This window comes from Anopheles marshallii, chromosome 2 (genome assembly GCF_943734725.1).
Source record: "Anopheles marshallii chromosome 2, idAnoMarsDA_429_01, whole genome shotgun sequence".
Taxonomy (NCBI): Eukaryota; Metazoa; Arthropoda; class Insecta; order Diptera; family Culicidae; genus Anopheles; species Anopheles marshallii.
In genome coordinates this window covers 27,932,410-27,949,188 of record NC_071326.1, presented here as the reverse complement: position 1 = coordinate 27,949,188, position 16,779 = coordinate 27,932,410, and positions in this window count along the sequence as shown.

Sequence of the window (16,779 nt, the reverse complement as noted above, 5' to 3'; positions counted from 1 at the left end):
GAATGCGTACGTCAAACGGTGCGTGACCCACGCTGCTGTAGCATTCGCATTGTGCGCTGCGTGCGAGGGCGGAAAATTTACTTATCTGCGGTGATCTACCCTCAGTTGCGGGTTGGGGAGACATTTTTTTCGTATTGGGAAGTATGCTTTGCTAAAAGAACGAAGCACAGCACCGCAAACTGGGTCACTGTGAGTACACGATGGTTGAAGGCTAAAAAAGAACTGTGGATCGAACAGATCCGATAGATAGGATTCAAATGGAATAGTAAATTTTGAGTTACTGCAGGGCTAGTTTGTCGGCTATCCATTCTTTTAACTATCCTTTAGGTCCTCTGACGAGATAACGAGGTTAGGCAAAGGTTGTTTTTTGAGTTATACGGTAGAGGACAGCTTCGTACCAGATGTTAAAAGTTACTGATAGTATTTTAATGGCAATTAAGTAATTTAAATCTTGTAACTCGATAACTTTTTAAACAATAGTTGCATTGGAAACATTAAATTATAATATAAATTGGAAATTGAATAAAAAGAACGTTAGGGAACTATTAAACCTTGCGGGTATGTTAATGAATTACTTTTTGGGTTTGGTACGCCTACAGCTATGCAATTATTAGTTTGCGATTAATTGAATAAATACATTGAAGGATAGAATTAATACCTAGCTTTGATCGATAACATAATATACTTCTTATGCAATATACTATATTTTTGCTAAACTTTTTCTTTAACCCTCCATACATGAAGGATTTTTATCTCAATATGCTATGTTTAGATTTTTAATAGAGTAACCAAATCTAGTCCCATCCATTCAAATAAAAAGTAATGTGAATACGAATGCCGGATTCCACTTATGGCAGATACAGATCCCGAAAGATTTGCATATCGGTTGTTGTTTTCGTTCGCTATCCTGGAATATCCAGGGTTCCCATGTATCGGAATCCGGGATTTTAGTTTCGTCCCAATCCAATCCGTCCCAATCGAAATCCAAATGGAGGGTCTGCATCCGGACCCTTACCTTGAATTCTAGTTCCAAATCCGGGCCTAGGATCCAGAGAAGCCTGGACTTAAGATCAAAACAGGATTAAATCGAACCCGATCTGGATTCTAATGCCCGACGCTGTCCTTGTCTAATGCAAGAAGAGTTCTAAACTGCCCATGGTCAAGTACGCTTGACTTCACCTAGATCCTGTGTTAGTTTTGATCCTGGTTTTGGTAAAACAAGTCGCCTAAAGTTATGCAAAATGTGTTACAAAATCTTCCTAAATGTTACAAATAGTAGTCTCAACCATTTTCCATATTCTTAAATCATCACTCTCATCAGCAGGCAGTTTAAGTTTGATCAGCTTTCTTTGGTACATTTTTGTGGTCTTTTCGATTGTTTTTTGCCCGATTCTTCATTTCGCAAAAGTCAACACTGTGGTGCTGCGCTGTAGAAGTTGAAACAATTTATTATCAGCATGGTGTACCACCTGGGAGATGGAATCGTTTTTCTTTTTCTCGGATGACCTTTACACCACCGGCACCGGTGTGTCATCGCGGCACGAACCAAAAGGGATCACGAGGAATAAGAGGGAAAATAAAATTCCAATCCCAAAACCGACCGGGTGGCTCGTAATGCTTCCACCAAACCGGGCAGTATGTTGTGCAGCTACCGGAGCGTAATGTGATACACTCCGTCCCAGTGCCCAGCACCACTCGAACGTGTGATGTTTCGTGTGACAACGGGAGTTTGTAAATATAGTCGGCCCACACTTAACGGCAGCCTTGTGGCAGTTGTGATGTGCACGAACCAGTTGTCACTGCCAAATAGAGACAACCCCGGCGGACGTTTAGCGGAGGGGGCGTCAAACGAGGAAACGAACGAGAGCTGTTGGGAAGCACACAGCATGACACAAATCAAAAGCAACGCCAAGAAGCAATGCAGGCACACATGTGTATGCCGCACGTGGGGCAGCACCGGGGCATGGTCGGGGAAGGATAAGACCGCACCTTTTAAAAGATGCTTTGTGCACCGATGCAGCAGCTAAATCCCGCCAGCTGCCATCAGTGTTACTTCTCGAAGGTGGTAGAGTTTTTGTAAATGTAGGCAACTCGCTCCCGTTCGCTTCCGTGCCGTACCGTGAACTTGTTCACCATGCCCAACCTTCCTCCCTCCTTTGCATCCACTTTAGAGGGAAAAAAGAGGGCAAAGCACACAAAAAAGTAATAATAAAACGGGAGGTAAAACGAGCGACCCCGAAAAACGAAGAATGCTCCGCATCCATTATGCAGAGGAGTAAGTACTTTCCTCCGGTTTCCTGCTGCGGCACGGATGTGCGGTGTTTTTCCTCTGCAGTGGTTGCACATCTCGAAGATACTTGGGCGCTGCTTTATCCTCCGTTACCGCCGTGCTGCGACCGTGTAGGTACGTTATTACTGCCGGTTGGATTACTGCGAACCGTTGCTGTGCACCGGGCATGTGGCGCAAACGGTACGCCATCCAACGCATTCTTCTCATTGAGAGCCGTTTTGTTGTTTTAGGGGTGGAGGTGCAACGAAGTGTTGAAAGCTTTTCACTATTTTCTATTAATTGGAACTTTGTTTCGGTATTGGAGCTAACTTTGGAAAGCTAAAATGTGATTGGAAGTAACAAATAATGGATTAAGCTCGAAGATGAAGGTGCATACTTAGTTTCAAAATTGAGAGGAATTGTACCAAATTGCATCCGGACTGACTATTTGGCAACGTGGTATATATAAGTTTTGTTAGCCAATAACAAAAGGCATAACCAGAGGTAAATAATTTATTTTATTTTTGCATTTTATATTATTTTTCCATGGACATGGATGTTAAATAACAACAAACCAAAAGTTTTGAGGAGATGAAAAATAATTCTGCAGTGCGATTCAACACCTTATAGGGTAAGTGTACCAATTGTGGTGCAATTAGTCAGCATACTCACGATTGGAACTTGTTGAAGTTGTTTGGAAGGAGAAAAGGTCATTGTTTCAACGAAATATGATAGATAATAAGTATGTAATCTTTATAAAAATGCGATAATTCGTTTGATCTTAAAAAAAAAACGATATTCACCATTAAACATAGTGAATTTAACGAAAAAAATCTTGTTTTTGTACATGTTCTTTTGTACCTATAATGGTGGTACGGTTCTTCCTACAGTGGTGTACCAATATTGGTACTATTTTTTGTTCATCACTTTATCACTAACACTTTTCCCTGTGGCAATCAGGCAATGATCCAGGTTCGTTCTTCTGCTTCCGAAGGACCTGTGTGCACTTTTTTCCCAACTCCGGAGATCAATTTGTCCCTCAAATGGTAAGAAACGCGAGACTGTTTCATCCCGTAAATCCTATCCCGTCCACTGTTTTGTTTATTACGCTCAATCCTAGTAGCCTGCTATTGTCGCTTCATTTTGTTTGACAGAAGTTTTAAATGCAATTGCTGCTACGACCACTATAGGAACATGCCTGTTTTTTGGTTGCTATTGAAGCACTATGGTCAAAACCTACAAAAGAATATGAAATTACACTCAAAGACCTGATGATTTTCCTGTCAATTACAACCTTAAGAAAAAGATTACTTTCCTTGTCAAATCTTAAGAAATTTTGCATAATGTTACAGCCTGTCTGCAAAAGTTGAATTTTTAAGCCATTTTAAGACAAAATGCAACCGTTTTAAACGATTCCGTTTGTTTTAAACGATTCGTAGAATCGTGACACATGACATTTCGTATTACTAGAAATTTATTGCGTTTAGTTTGTCGTGGGGATGGTATTCCATTCCACTACCACCACTCGGTACACTTACCCTAAAGGATTCTTTGGGTTTAAATTATTCTGATTGCTTGCTCAATATTGGAACAACTGTTTGACAGGTGCCATCTTAAATCTTGAACTTTCAAACTTAAGCCATCTTGGGATCACACTGGCGGTGTATTATATAATGGCGCCGGTCTTCACACGACAAAACCGATGCACAATTCCATTCCATCCGGTCAAATCCAACGTAGGCATGCTACGGGTAAATAATTAAGTCAAATAAAGCTAGAAGTGACAGGCAGTACACGTCTTGATGGTTGTTGTACCGTTCAAGGAGAAGAAGAGGAAGATCTTACTATTTCAAGCAGCAGATCGTAAGACACCCTTTTGCTTGTGCTATTTCTGCATTGCATGCATGGATATTGCATACCTTCAGGCGTTTTGATAATTATCTATCAGCTCTTACAAAATTTGGTAGGTGAGTTTACTATTTCTTTAGAAAAAAAGAAGGTAATTCATACACCCAAAATGCCAATTGTTAAGCTGGTTTATGATGAATAATGGAAATATGCTGAATGTCGTAATGACCAATTTCCATTCCAAGTCGTTCGTGCTCGGGGAAGGAAACAACCAATCGGAAAATTTCCTCCTTTCCGATCCAGAACCAGCAAGGAGCAGTTCATCCTGCAACAAAAGTACGGCAAAACTCTATCGGATTACTCTTCACAATGCGGAAGATTTCGTAACTTACAATCCTACCAACGCAAAACTCAATCTATTGGCCACAAGTACCATAATGATGGCTAAAATAGCTTGTATACCCAATTTCGCACCCTTCGCTGATCCAATAAAATGTAGCAGACCTTAACAAATTAGGCGCTTAAAACTTATCACTCTCGTACGGTTTCCACGGTCCGCTCCGGATCAGCTTCGTCGTGCTTTTTTTTTTTGATGGAGGAAAATTAGAAAATTAATATTGAAAAAAGAACTCCCCAAAAAAAACCCCACCCATACTGCCGCGCGCTGTTGTAAGCCAGCCAAAGCGAAACACGATTTATCCTGCAGGAGGATAAACCACAGGCCCTTTGAGGTTCGGAAGTTTGGGATTTTTATTTCCCATCCCAGTGTGTGTATGTGGGACCGCAACCTCCGCGGGAAGTGTTCCGCGACACGGAAATGAAACTTATCCTGCGCCGAGTGTCTCCCACCCAGCCATGTCCGGGGGAAGGGAAATATCCACCCTCGGTTCATGCCGGTGGAAAGTGGCAAAAGTTTATCAATAAATTTAATTTACTTCCTCATCAATATGTTCCACCCGCCCGGTTGCAGCGAACAGCAGACGAAGGGCATAGGGCACCAGTGGCAAAATGGGGCCGCGCTCTCGGGGTGAAACCGCGATTCCCTTTCGCGCAAGGCTCGTCAAATAAAAACAGGAAAGATGGTAGAGAAAGAGAGAGAGAGAGAGAGAGAGAGAGAAAAGGGCGGGAAACGGGAGAGAAAAGTGTAGAGCACCCTGTAGCGTAAAAGTGAAACTTAAAGATAACGCGTTTGCATTCATTTTCATTCGTTTGCGTTTCGGACGCGCTTCTCTATCATTCGCATTCTAAAAGCATTCTCAGCGGTTTTTTGCCGTTGAGTTTTGCCGCTCCGGGGTTTTTGGTTCGGGTCCCGCTTTGGGAGTTCTAGACTTGCTACAGCGATCACTTCGTTCTCCAGCCCCCTTAGCACGGGTCGTGTGTCTTCCGACGATTTGTGACCCGGGTGTGGAAAAGTTTTATTAAATTTCGTCGCAAAAATAAATCATTTCACCCAACCTGCCTGGGCCTGGGCGGGCAGGGCGTTTGCGCTGGATGGAGGGGTCGGGGGGAGAGGTGAAAGTGCAGCAAGATTGTGGTTGTCTAGGTAGGTGCTGCGCATCCTCAGCGGTGCTAGATTAAATTAAAATTATGATGAGCATGATAAGCGCGGCGTAAAGACCGCCGGGAACGGCTCATCCCCTGCCGGACCATCGCACCAACAGCGGGCGTTTGATGGTTTAAAATTGAAATAGAAAATTAATTTACAGCGGTGCAAACCTTAATGTAAAATGCTGCTCTAGGTTCGATAAATAGCATGCCAAGTGTGGTGGAGACGCCGGCTCGTTGGATGCGAAGGGCACTGGGTGGGACTATTCATGTTGAGGCGGCTCATTAAAATCTCATTACTTTCCGCGATGAGAATGAATAAAAGAAACACGAAATTTGAATATCCGGCGACTCATTGAATATATTACATATTACGTAGGTGTAGGTGCTATATATTACCATGATGTAAAGAAAACAGTCCGGAAAAATGTGTAGCATATAATTAATTTGCTACTCTTTTTTTACAGAAAATACCAGCTTAACCATAGTCAAAAACTCTCCTTCACGGCTTACAACTGCCGGCATGCAATAACTGTCAAGTGGCGAAGGAAAGTTGCGCCTCCGATTTTGACAGCTGTCGAAAATTAAACTTAACAGAATTACAATCCAAGCAGCCGTCTTCGGCCTCTCACACCGTTCCTTTCCCACCCTTACCTGAGTCACGGTGAAACGGATGAGCTTTTTTTTTTGGTTTTTCTGGTGCTTAAATCATGCCGGGCCGCTCTATATGGGACGACCCCCAAAACAAGAGACCCCCCGGGATGCGAACCGGCATCGTTTTTTTTTTCTGCCGCGCCGAACAGCGGAAAAAGGAAAACAGGTTAAGCGAAGAACTTTAAATGATGTGTCAACAATCTGGCCTTGCATTCAAATCGCGCGACGTGAAAGAACAACAAAATAAGGCTAAACTTTTGCACACGCCACGGCACGGCACAACCCCAAAACAACATACACCTTATAACGGCAAGGGGAAATTGGGTCCCGGAATTTGTGGCACGCGGCGGACGCGGTTAGCTTGGAAAGTGTTGGAAAAGTAAACTCATCAATTAAAAAAGAGGCACGAGTTACGGAAAGATTTCTCACCCGCGCGCGCCATCCGCTTGGTTTGCTTCCACGCCAGAGCACGCTGTGCGAAAACTGTGCGGGACCAAAATGCGAGCTTGTGGTAAGGTGGAGCTTTCCCGGGTGGTTTTTGGCGGTTCCTGGCGGAACCTTCTGCAAAGCACCGGGGCCTAACCTGGCTGACGTATTGGAGCAAGTTCGGCAAATCGTTTGCCCTTTTTTTAACCCTCAATTTGCTCTTTATATCTTTCTACCTGTCTTTCTCTCTCTCTCTTTCCTGCTCGGTTTTGGTGCTTTCCGCTTCAGCACCACTTCCTCCCCTTCGCGTTTTTCCATCCCTTCCTTTCCGGTGAAGCAAACTCGTTAGGGCGATTTTTGATGCTTTTTTTGGAAAACTTCTAGATCTAGTTTCTAGCCGCGGGATCACTATGGATTGTTAAAATGTACACTTGCGCCCACTTGCCACCACCCTGCCGTACACACCCAAACCGGGTCTCGCAAAACATCGTTATACAAGTGTCACTATCGTCGAGGTACCAGCGACTAACGGTTCTATGCCCGGGGCGGGAGTGAAGCGGTACTGATTCATTCCCCGCCGTTGGGAAACTTGTTCGAGCGGAGTTTTATCATCGTTGTCAAAAATTCTGCCCCGAAGTTCAGCACCGCCTGACATTAGATGGTGCGCTGTCTCTGTCCGGACCGACCCCCTAGGAGCCGGCGAGGGGAAGGTCCTCTCCTTTTGGGGAGGAGATATCACGTTTTATTTTCTCCACTAACGCTCTCGCCGTTCATTTTTATGGTTTGCTGCATTTTCTGACGGGCCAACTTTCCCGATGAACTTCGAAACTGAACCTGGACGGGGACGGGGGGGTCTGCCCTGTCTGACGGGGTAGGATTTTCCAATCCTGTTTTTGTTCCGTCTGTCCCGCATTAGCCGGTATTGTCGCTCGATACTCGTTTGAGTGCACCAAACTGAACGCAAGTCTTTTTTGTGTGTGTGTGTGTGTGTGTACACATTCATGAAAAGACACTCACACTAGCTTGCGCAAATTAACTCGCTCACCACCGGGCGTCTCCATTGGTGCTGTGGCGTAGGCGGCAATCGCACACCGGGCCCGTCCGAGTTCATCATTATCTTCATCTCTAGATGAAGTGATGTCCTTCCCGTGCACATCGAACGTTCGCCGCTGAGCGTTGGGTACCGTGGCCACCCCCTTTTGGAGCGAGCGCGCAACAGCAACTGCATGCTTTTGGAATTTGAATTGCATCAGATAAAGATGCGATAAATGATAAACTTTTGTAATTATATTAAACAAATTCAGCTCGAAAACAAAACGTCGATCGTGGGGCGAGCTCGTCTGGCAAGGGTCGTTCATGCATCGCCGCGACAGTACTGCCAGGTTCTGGCTGTATGTACCACGCCACGCCTCGACAACCGTGTTGGCGCTGATGCTGACGATGTAGAGGCGAAGTTTTCGTGCGAAATGTCACACACGGTACACGGGCGAGAACCGTGTGCATGCGATGAACACCGAAAATGTCCCCCGCCCCGAACAGTGTGTAAGAAGAACGACCCCGTTTCGACCCGTTCATCTTTGCCCGGCTGGTGTGCCGGGGTTGGCCGATTTTCGGGCAGGTTTATTAAATTTTAAAGTGCAACTTCTGCGTTCACCCTAGACGTGCCGTACCGAAAGCCCCATCCTGCCCACAGGAAAACCACAAAACCTTTATTAGGGGTGGATTGGGCCGAGGCACACGGGGCAGGAAGCAGAATTGCTGGTGTGCGGGAAACAAGGGAAAACTCCAACTCGTCCCATCCCGGAGAGGAAAACTATTCCAAAAAGGCCTCCCACCGGTTTGGACAAAGTTGACATTCGTCGTAACTTTACACCGTGGGTTTGTTTAATGAACTACTTTTGTAGGGCCGCTTCGAGGGGGTTTTTTTTGTTGCTGTTCTCGTTGGGCGGAATGGGATTCGTTCTAACGCGAAGCCAACTAGCAAATCAAGGCCTGCTGACGATGAGGACCTGCACTAACACTTTTGGAAAGTGTGCGGACGGTGGTGATGGTGGTGAGGTAAAACTAAAGCAAAAGGAAATGATAAGAATTTCCGCGGCATACCAGCGGAACAGCCTTTTGACGCCTGTTGCGTTCCGAGATGTGATTGCTTTCGACGAAGTGCCGTGGCCGTTTTAGTGGGAAAACTTTAATAATGTTAAATTTATAATGTTGAACGTTCATCGTAGCACAGTGCTGGGAGAATACTTTTCCGGGTGGATTGTTAACTTTTTTTTCTTTTTATGTTGCATCAAATGAATCGAAATTTATTTATAGTTAGAAAAATGGTTTGAATTGTCGTTACGCACTCAACTGGATGTTATTTGATGGGAATGAAATAATGAGGAAGCTCATTGCTGCGGGAGGAGAGTAAAATCAATGAGAACTTGTAGGCATCACTATTATACCGTAACAATGATAAAAATAGAACATACCAGCCTAAGTTTACGCTCTTGCACACTTTATTGGTGAGAAGTTATGCAATATGTTACTATCGGAGCAAATTGCCTAAAGTTATGCAATTTATTGGGCAGGGATTATTGAACAAGAAGCATACAACGTCGCTGCCGTGGGTACGACGCCTGAATGTATGCAATCAGATTTGTACAAATGACCAACGTCACATTCTTACAGAAAACATTTAGCAGAAAAGGTCTATCAGCAAGGGCCTGAGTCGAGGAGATGGGTTAGCTTGTCTACACTTTAAATTAGCGTTCGAGAAAATCACCCGCAACTCGGAGGTGAAAACTCCGGGGACCATCTTCTGTAAGTGAAACCGGATCGTGGTATACGCTGATGTCATTAACATCATTGGTTAACGGCGTTCTTACGAAGCAGTTGCTTACCAAAGGATTGAGCAGGTGGCGGAAAACTTCCGGTTGGAGATTAACGAGGCAAAAACCAAATGAAAAGTGGCACCACCAGCAATCCTGGCAACAGGATCCTATTTTACGCAGAAGTGATGTACAGATTGGTGATCGCACCTTTGAAGTTGTTCAACGTTACTAATATCTTGGGTCAGAGGTGGACGGCAATGTAGAGGTTGAGGTGGACGCTAGGGCGCTGGCTGCCAACCGGTCATACTGCAGTCTGAGGAAAGTTCTCTACTCAAAACACCTTTCGCGACCAACGAAGCTGGGACTATATGGAGCTTTTATATTTCCAGTTCACACATACGCCTATGAGCGATGGACAAGGAGTATGAAAGGACTTTCAAAGTAACGGGCTCTACGTTTAATAGGATATTTTCTATCGTAGGAGTTCTATCGTACAATGGTAGACCCCAGCAGACATAGTCATGTCATGGGAATGACACCGAACGACCCATCTCGTAAAATCATTTAAGGTTATCGACATGGACAGAGGACGCGTGGTAGGCCCAAACTCAGTTGAAGCGATGGCGTTGATCAGTCAGTCAGTCAGAATCATTATCGAGAACTTTTACAGCAGGCCAAAATCGTTGTTCGCAAAACGATTTCTGGTAACGATCGATGAAAACAGTTCTGTTGCATACCTTTAGGCGCAATATAATAGTCAATATAACACATTTTACAACGGTACAAAATAAAAGCCATTACTTTGCGACAAAAAAACAACTCAATTGTAATCATATTTGTACGTAATTTTACCACAACAATTTGTATAATGCATAGTTATTACTATTAACGTAGCTCACCGTAATGAAAAATAATAGATGAAAAATAATTCCCTTGGTGGCGATGTAAATATTACAAGACTCCGTACAACTGATTGCGCCCGATGGTGCGATAAATTTGCCTTTCGATACATGTCGCAGCACCGTGGACGTGCGGTGTTTGTGGCACCATCTCCGGCAATCCATTCACCGTGGTGGCAGCAAATGTGTGAGCCAGTGGATTAAGGCACTTGTGAAATGTGTCAGTCGCACTGGCGGTAATAATTTATCAGCGAACCGCGTAGCCCGATTGCACTGTCAATAAGCTGCCGACGGTATCGCTGCCAGCTAAAAGCAATCATTATCGAGCGCTGCGATCTCGCATATGGGTTATGCATGTGGCATTCCGCTTCTCGGGAACTGGTATGTATATTACACGGTACATGGCCCCGGTACCGGGGGTACCCGGGGAAAAGGAAGTCGGTCGGCGAGTGCAAGCGAGGGGCCGTGTTAATGAACATGACCTAGATACAGAGCGAGGGATGCCGTGCCCCGGCGGGATCGGGATTTCCAATCGGAAATAGTTAACTAACCACTGGAAACCCATCGGCCACCACCGACGGATAATAGGCAATGCTCCCAAACCGTGAGTGATTCCGTTGCCTGGGCGTCATTGTCCTGCTCGCCCCGCACCGATTTACCCGTTCCGAAGCACCATTCATCGCGAATGCGCGTCCGTGGTCAATGTACGGTCGTTGCATAAAACATGCACCAGAGCCAGAGCGTACGATGGAAAGGGCCGATTGCGAATGCCCGATGCTGAATGCATAAAAGTAATCTGCATAATGTAGCCCGCGCTTGCAACGATTGAACGACCATCGAAGCTCAAATTGTCGAGCTGTCCCGCCGGCACCGGTTCCATCCCGCAAACCCGGAATCTGTAGCGTGCAAATCGGCACAAAAGCGAACTCGTTGATGGTTAGATGGGAATGCGTTTTTTTAAAGGTTAGCGTACCGTCCATCTGCCTTTCGCGTTTGACCGCCTGCAAACGGTCGCATTGATCGGGTAAACCAACCTTGAAATCCCAGTTCCACAGCGCGTGGTAACTAGCTAACGAGGATAGGTCCTTGAAAACGGATCACACTAATCAATCGAATGACCTGGGTGAGCTGGTGGAGATACGGACGTTCCCGATGACCATTCGGTTTCCGTTCGCGTCCGTCTTTTATCTTTCTAAACCCGCCCGGTTACCCCGTCACGATGTCTACCACCCCCCTCTGCCGAGTTCCGTTAACGGCAACACTCAACAGAAAGTTAAACCTCACAGCATAATCACTGTTAAGCAGCTCGAACCGGTGCGGTCCTACCATTTGCCGACCGGTGGATGTGCTAGGCTGCCTTCCGGGCCTTTGTCTCTCCATTCCGCATTCAAAAACCTGCCCAATGGGGAAGATGGGAAAGATTCACGGTTCGTCTGCCGCCCACTAAATAAGTCTACCGGACAAGATTTATATCAATCCTGAACCGGCGTCCTACGGCTAAAGGTACGTTTCGCAAACTTACCGGATTCAACAGCAGTGAGTGCTGCGAGAGCGAAAGAGGACCTGCCGGTGTGTCAGCGGGTTGATGAGGTTGGGGCACATGAAATAAAACTGGCCCCACCGGGAACCATAATTTCTCTCCGGTTGTATAATTCACTGTGAAATGTTGATTTAATCATTTGCATAGGAATGCAACGCTCCGGTGCCATGGTCAGTCTTGTACGGTTCGTTGCTTTGATTTCCGGACGGAGCTGGTGCTGCGTTCGGGGTTTCGGTCGATCTGGTTTTGCCTGTTCCGGTTCGGTGAGCTATTATTTAAGGTTGATGCAACGTAGGATGCAACAGGGTAAGCAGCAACGTGGCTAGGTAAAATAACAATTTGGGTGAGCTGTCAAATGGTCGTGATGCGATGCACAATGTCAGGATGGTTGTGGCGGTTGCGTGTGCACATCTTTGTCGAATTGTTGCATATAACAGCTGACTGGCTTGAAAGATGGTTTCATCTCACATTGTTCAGATATAGGTTGATGTGCATGCGGGAAACATAAGTAGGGCGTGTGCTCTATGCAAAATTTCTATTGTGTGTCATGAACAAAGCATCTTTTACACGCCTCAAGGTATGCAATATATCAACATTTAGGGCAAACAGGTTCATGCATGGTCTTATTAGCCGTAGTGTATAACAAGCCTTGCCTCAAATCAAGCGAATCACACCTGTTTATAGAGATATTACTTGAACTACTGGCCAGCCAAAACATAGCCTTTTGAAAGGACAAAACTTTCTGAAACTGAAAATACAGCAATAAGCGTAGAATTCCCCATTCGGTCGTATGTAACATATATTTACAACGGTTTGGCAGCAAAAGAGCGACCCTCCCCTTACAGAATCACCTTGTCTTGTTTGCCTTGCCGATCGTTTTTCGCTATGTATTCGCGTTAAGTTCATTAGTTAAGAAAGCATTCTGAAGTGCCAATATCGTCCGATTTCAACAACTCATAGTAGGTTATACCGATCTGGTCCCACCAAATCATCGTCTTTGAACGCTTTTGGTCTTCCTTCCTGGTCTGTGGGTCACGTCAAAATTACCCTTTTTAAAAGTGGCGGAAGCTCTCGTGATACGTACAGAAATCAACTCGGTACATATTTATCAGTTGTTGCTTGCGCCAAAGCGCCAAAATGTATGCAATTTTAATTAATTTGGCTGTTTTCACTAAAAGTTGAATCTACGGTTCTTTATTTGAAGCAATACTATGAAGCGTTCGTTAAGAAAATGTGTAACGATAGCTGGAACTGTTACCAATCGTCCTTAATGTGTTAATTTACTTAATTTCTAACTATTATGTGTGATACAATCAGATTTTTATTGCTTATTTCATAAATAATAACAAGAATTCCCCGCATACCAATACGTTTCCCCCCAGAAACTAATAGACTTTACCTCTGTCCTTTCGCAACGTGCTGCGTCACTGTTCAACAGGTAATTTTCTCCGTTTGCTTCATCAAGAATTGGCCTCTACCAAGATGGAACCAAACTGTCCAATGAATAAGAAGAAATCGGAAAGAAGACACGCCGTCAAAGCGTTTGGTCGGGAAAGCTGCTGCCAATGCGGGCCCAAGTAGCAACCGTGCATCGGTTTTAACTGTCCCCGGTATGAGCGTTCTTGGCATTCCCCGTAGCCAATCACGCATGAAGTTAATTTTGGTGGTTGTACTGCAGTAGAAACCCGTCGGCTGCAGACACTCGCAGACCCATCCGTAGATCCCACGCACGTAGACGGCCGGGGGAAGTTTTTGAAGATGCCGCTCACGGGTGCTTGACAGTTCTCGACCAGAGCCGTCACATCCACGAGAGCGTGAACAGATCTGGTTCTGGTTGGCAGCCTGTTGTACGGGTATGGTTTTCTTTTTCTGTTCGGTGTTTCTTTTAGGCGGAGTGTTCTAATTAACTAATAGGCACTTACCGTCCCGGTGTTTGCGCACTGTGTCTCTGGCAGATGCAAGATGTTGAACTCTGGCTTCCAAGAAATTCCACCTTTGGCTGGCACGGCCGGCTGCTGGCGGCAAGTGGAAACTCGATGGCTGGATTTTTGCTTTCCACTTCTGCTGCTTTTCACGTACACAATTACACTCGTCCAGCGCTCGAACGGCAATCCACGTCACTTTTTAGCTTGGCATGGTTCTGAAGTGATCTTAACCTTGCTCTTGACGGAAAGCACAACGTTTCGGCGGAACTGCTGATTGTGCCGACGGAGAGGGGAGAATGGGGGGGCCTAGAATAATCGATTGGACCACTTTCATAAAGGTGAGGTCGCTTTTAATTACTTAGCAGATAATTTTACACTGTTCGCTTTCCGTTCACTTCAATCGGCCAAAAAATGGTGCCAGTGCTCGAATGTCAAATTTGATTGCTCGTTGGTGCTTTCTAGTAACACCAACTCAAAAAAAGACATAATTAAAGTGATTGTTTTTGTTTTTTGTTTGTCAAGTCTTGCGACAATCCGTCTGAATGAAATGGTAAGCAGACCGAATCTTCGCTTGTTATCGCCGTACATCTTCGTTCCAGCTTCTCAGCGTCCAGACAATGTTAGCTGTTTTACGACTCACATTAAAAACAACCACTGTTGAGCTTGGATTGAAGCCGAAAAGCGATTCAAATGGTTCATATTTTACTGGTGACTACCGAGCGACACATTTAATGCCCCGGTGGAACGAGTGTTGGACAGCGCATTGGGCCGACGGTCGGCGAAAGTGTGGTTTGAGTGGCTTGTTTTTACTGCCAACTGGCTGTCGTTAGTTGCTGGCTGGTGGCGACACTTTTAATGCTGGCAAATAGGAGCGAATGGAATTCGAAAGGATGGTCCATCGATTGTAACATGGCTATGGGCGGTTACTCGGACGCCCGCTCCACCCGCTTCCGTACGCCATTGCAACATCACCGTCATCATCCTGGGAGACAACGACTGCTGTGCTGGTGTTCAAGCAAGGGCAACGCTACCAAAGCCCGCACAAACATTCAGCGGCTGAAGCCCTGAAGGAAGCGAACCGATTCCCCACAGCTTTGGTCGATTTTGCTTCTGTTTTTGTTGTTGCCACAGTTCTTCATTGCCACGCTTTTTCTTCACCCATCCCTTTTATCACGCTCGAGCCAAAATCGAGGACGGTCCAACTATCTTCCCAGAACCCAAAATGGAAGCGGCCCGTTACTTAAAAGCAAACCTCCCACCCCCCTGGCCCAGGCCTAAAACACTCAGTTTCTTCTAGCCCGTAGGATCAAGTTTTCGACGCCTTAATCTATTCGTCCGTTGCTGCAGAAAGGCACGGTCCCCGGTTTCGGACCTCGTTACACGGACCGGGAGAATGGGAAAACGACATTAGTTTTGTGTTGGCGTGCAGTTTTTTTTGTTGTTCTCTTCTGTTGTTGTTGTCTTTGTTGGAATTTTGTTTTGATTCAAGACGCCGTTCGTGGCGTATTCTTCGTCATGCTGGACGTTTCTTCGCCCAGCACTTCTACACTGTTTCGGTCGAGTCGGTCCCAGGCTTAGCTCTTCATTCGGTTGTCGGATGTTCCGTTTTTTTTTCTCTTTTGCTGCTGGCTTCGTCCAACCCCTTCGTCCTAGCTTTTTTCCCCCCCAAAACATCCGGTCCAGAAGGGGAGACTTCTTCGTTCGGGCTGACAGTCGCGGAAACAAATTCACATATTTATTATGCTCCACTTTGTTCTTTGGGCCACCGTCGGGCCCCGGCGGACGTGTGGTGTGCTAAGAAATTGGACAAAACTTTCCAAACACCCTCGCCACCCGCTTCCTCCACTCGCCACCTTCAGGATGGTGTTGATGTTTGTGAATGTCTTTAGTCTACCGGGTAGGCGACAGCAGTGCGTCCGAATGCTTATCGGTTTCCAATAAAATACACTACATAACGACTCCAGCCGCGGAGGCGGGGCGGTCGGAGTTGTTGGGAGTAAAGTGCAAACCCAAACTGCTCGCAAAATCCAACACGCCGAGAGTGTCCTCATAACTGGAACAGAGGAGATAATAACGAGACCTAAATCGGCGCACCGGTAAAAGGAAACCCCGAAAAACTTCCGTCTCCCTTGGCGACGTTCATGTTGGCGCCTACTATGTCTTGTGGAAAAGTTATCGGGAGGCTTTCGTGTGTGTGTGTGTGTGTGCGTGTTTTTTTTTTATTCTGATCGTTCCCAAATATTGACCAACATAGTCCTCGTTTTTTTTTTTTATTACGAGAAACTGGAACGTGCTGGAATTTCTGCTACTCTTTGGCCAACAACTGTGCTAAATGGGAATTATTCAACTTCAGTTCCAGCGCCATCAGGCGGCCTTGCATCTCCATACGGAACGCTAACCTCGCACAGCATACACTGCTATTGAGGACGCTATTGAGGACGTAGCGAAGCGGGGCGCGTTACATCCTTTTTCCGGTCGCGTCAAGAAACAATAACACACGGTCAACACGCAACACAAACGAGCACGGTGGAAAAACAATACGTCCGTTTACCATACACACACACGCACACACACACTGTGTCACTGGAGTTCCACTTTCATGAACGCTCACACTCTCTCGCGCGGGGTTTCGGGGCGCACCGTTTTACCGATTGTCCTTCCGAACATTTTTTTTCCCCACCCCCCTGTGTGCGCATTCATGCGAGCGCGGCAGAATGAGGGAAGAATTGGCACGGGTAACCCCCACGTCACGGCTCACTTTGGCACACTCATTCACTCTTCCCCACCGCTATGCTTGCCTCGCATTGGCACCGACCTGTGACCGAGTACGAAGCACCCTCGGAACGACCGCCGGAAG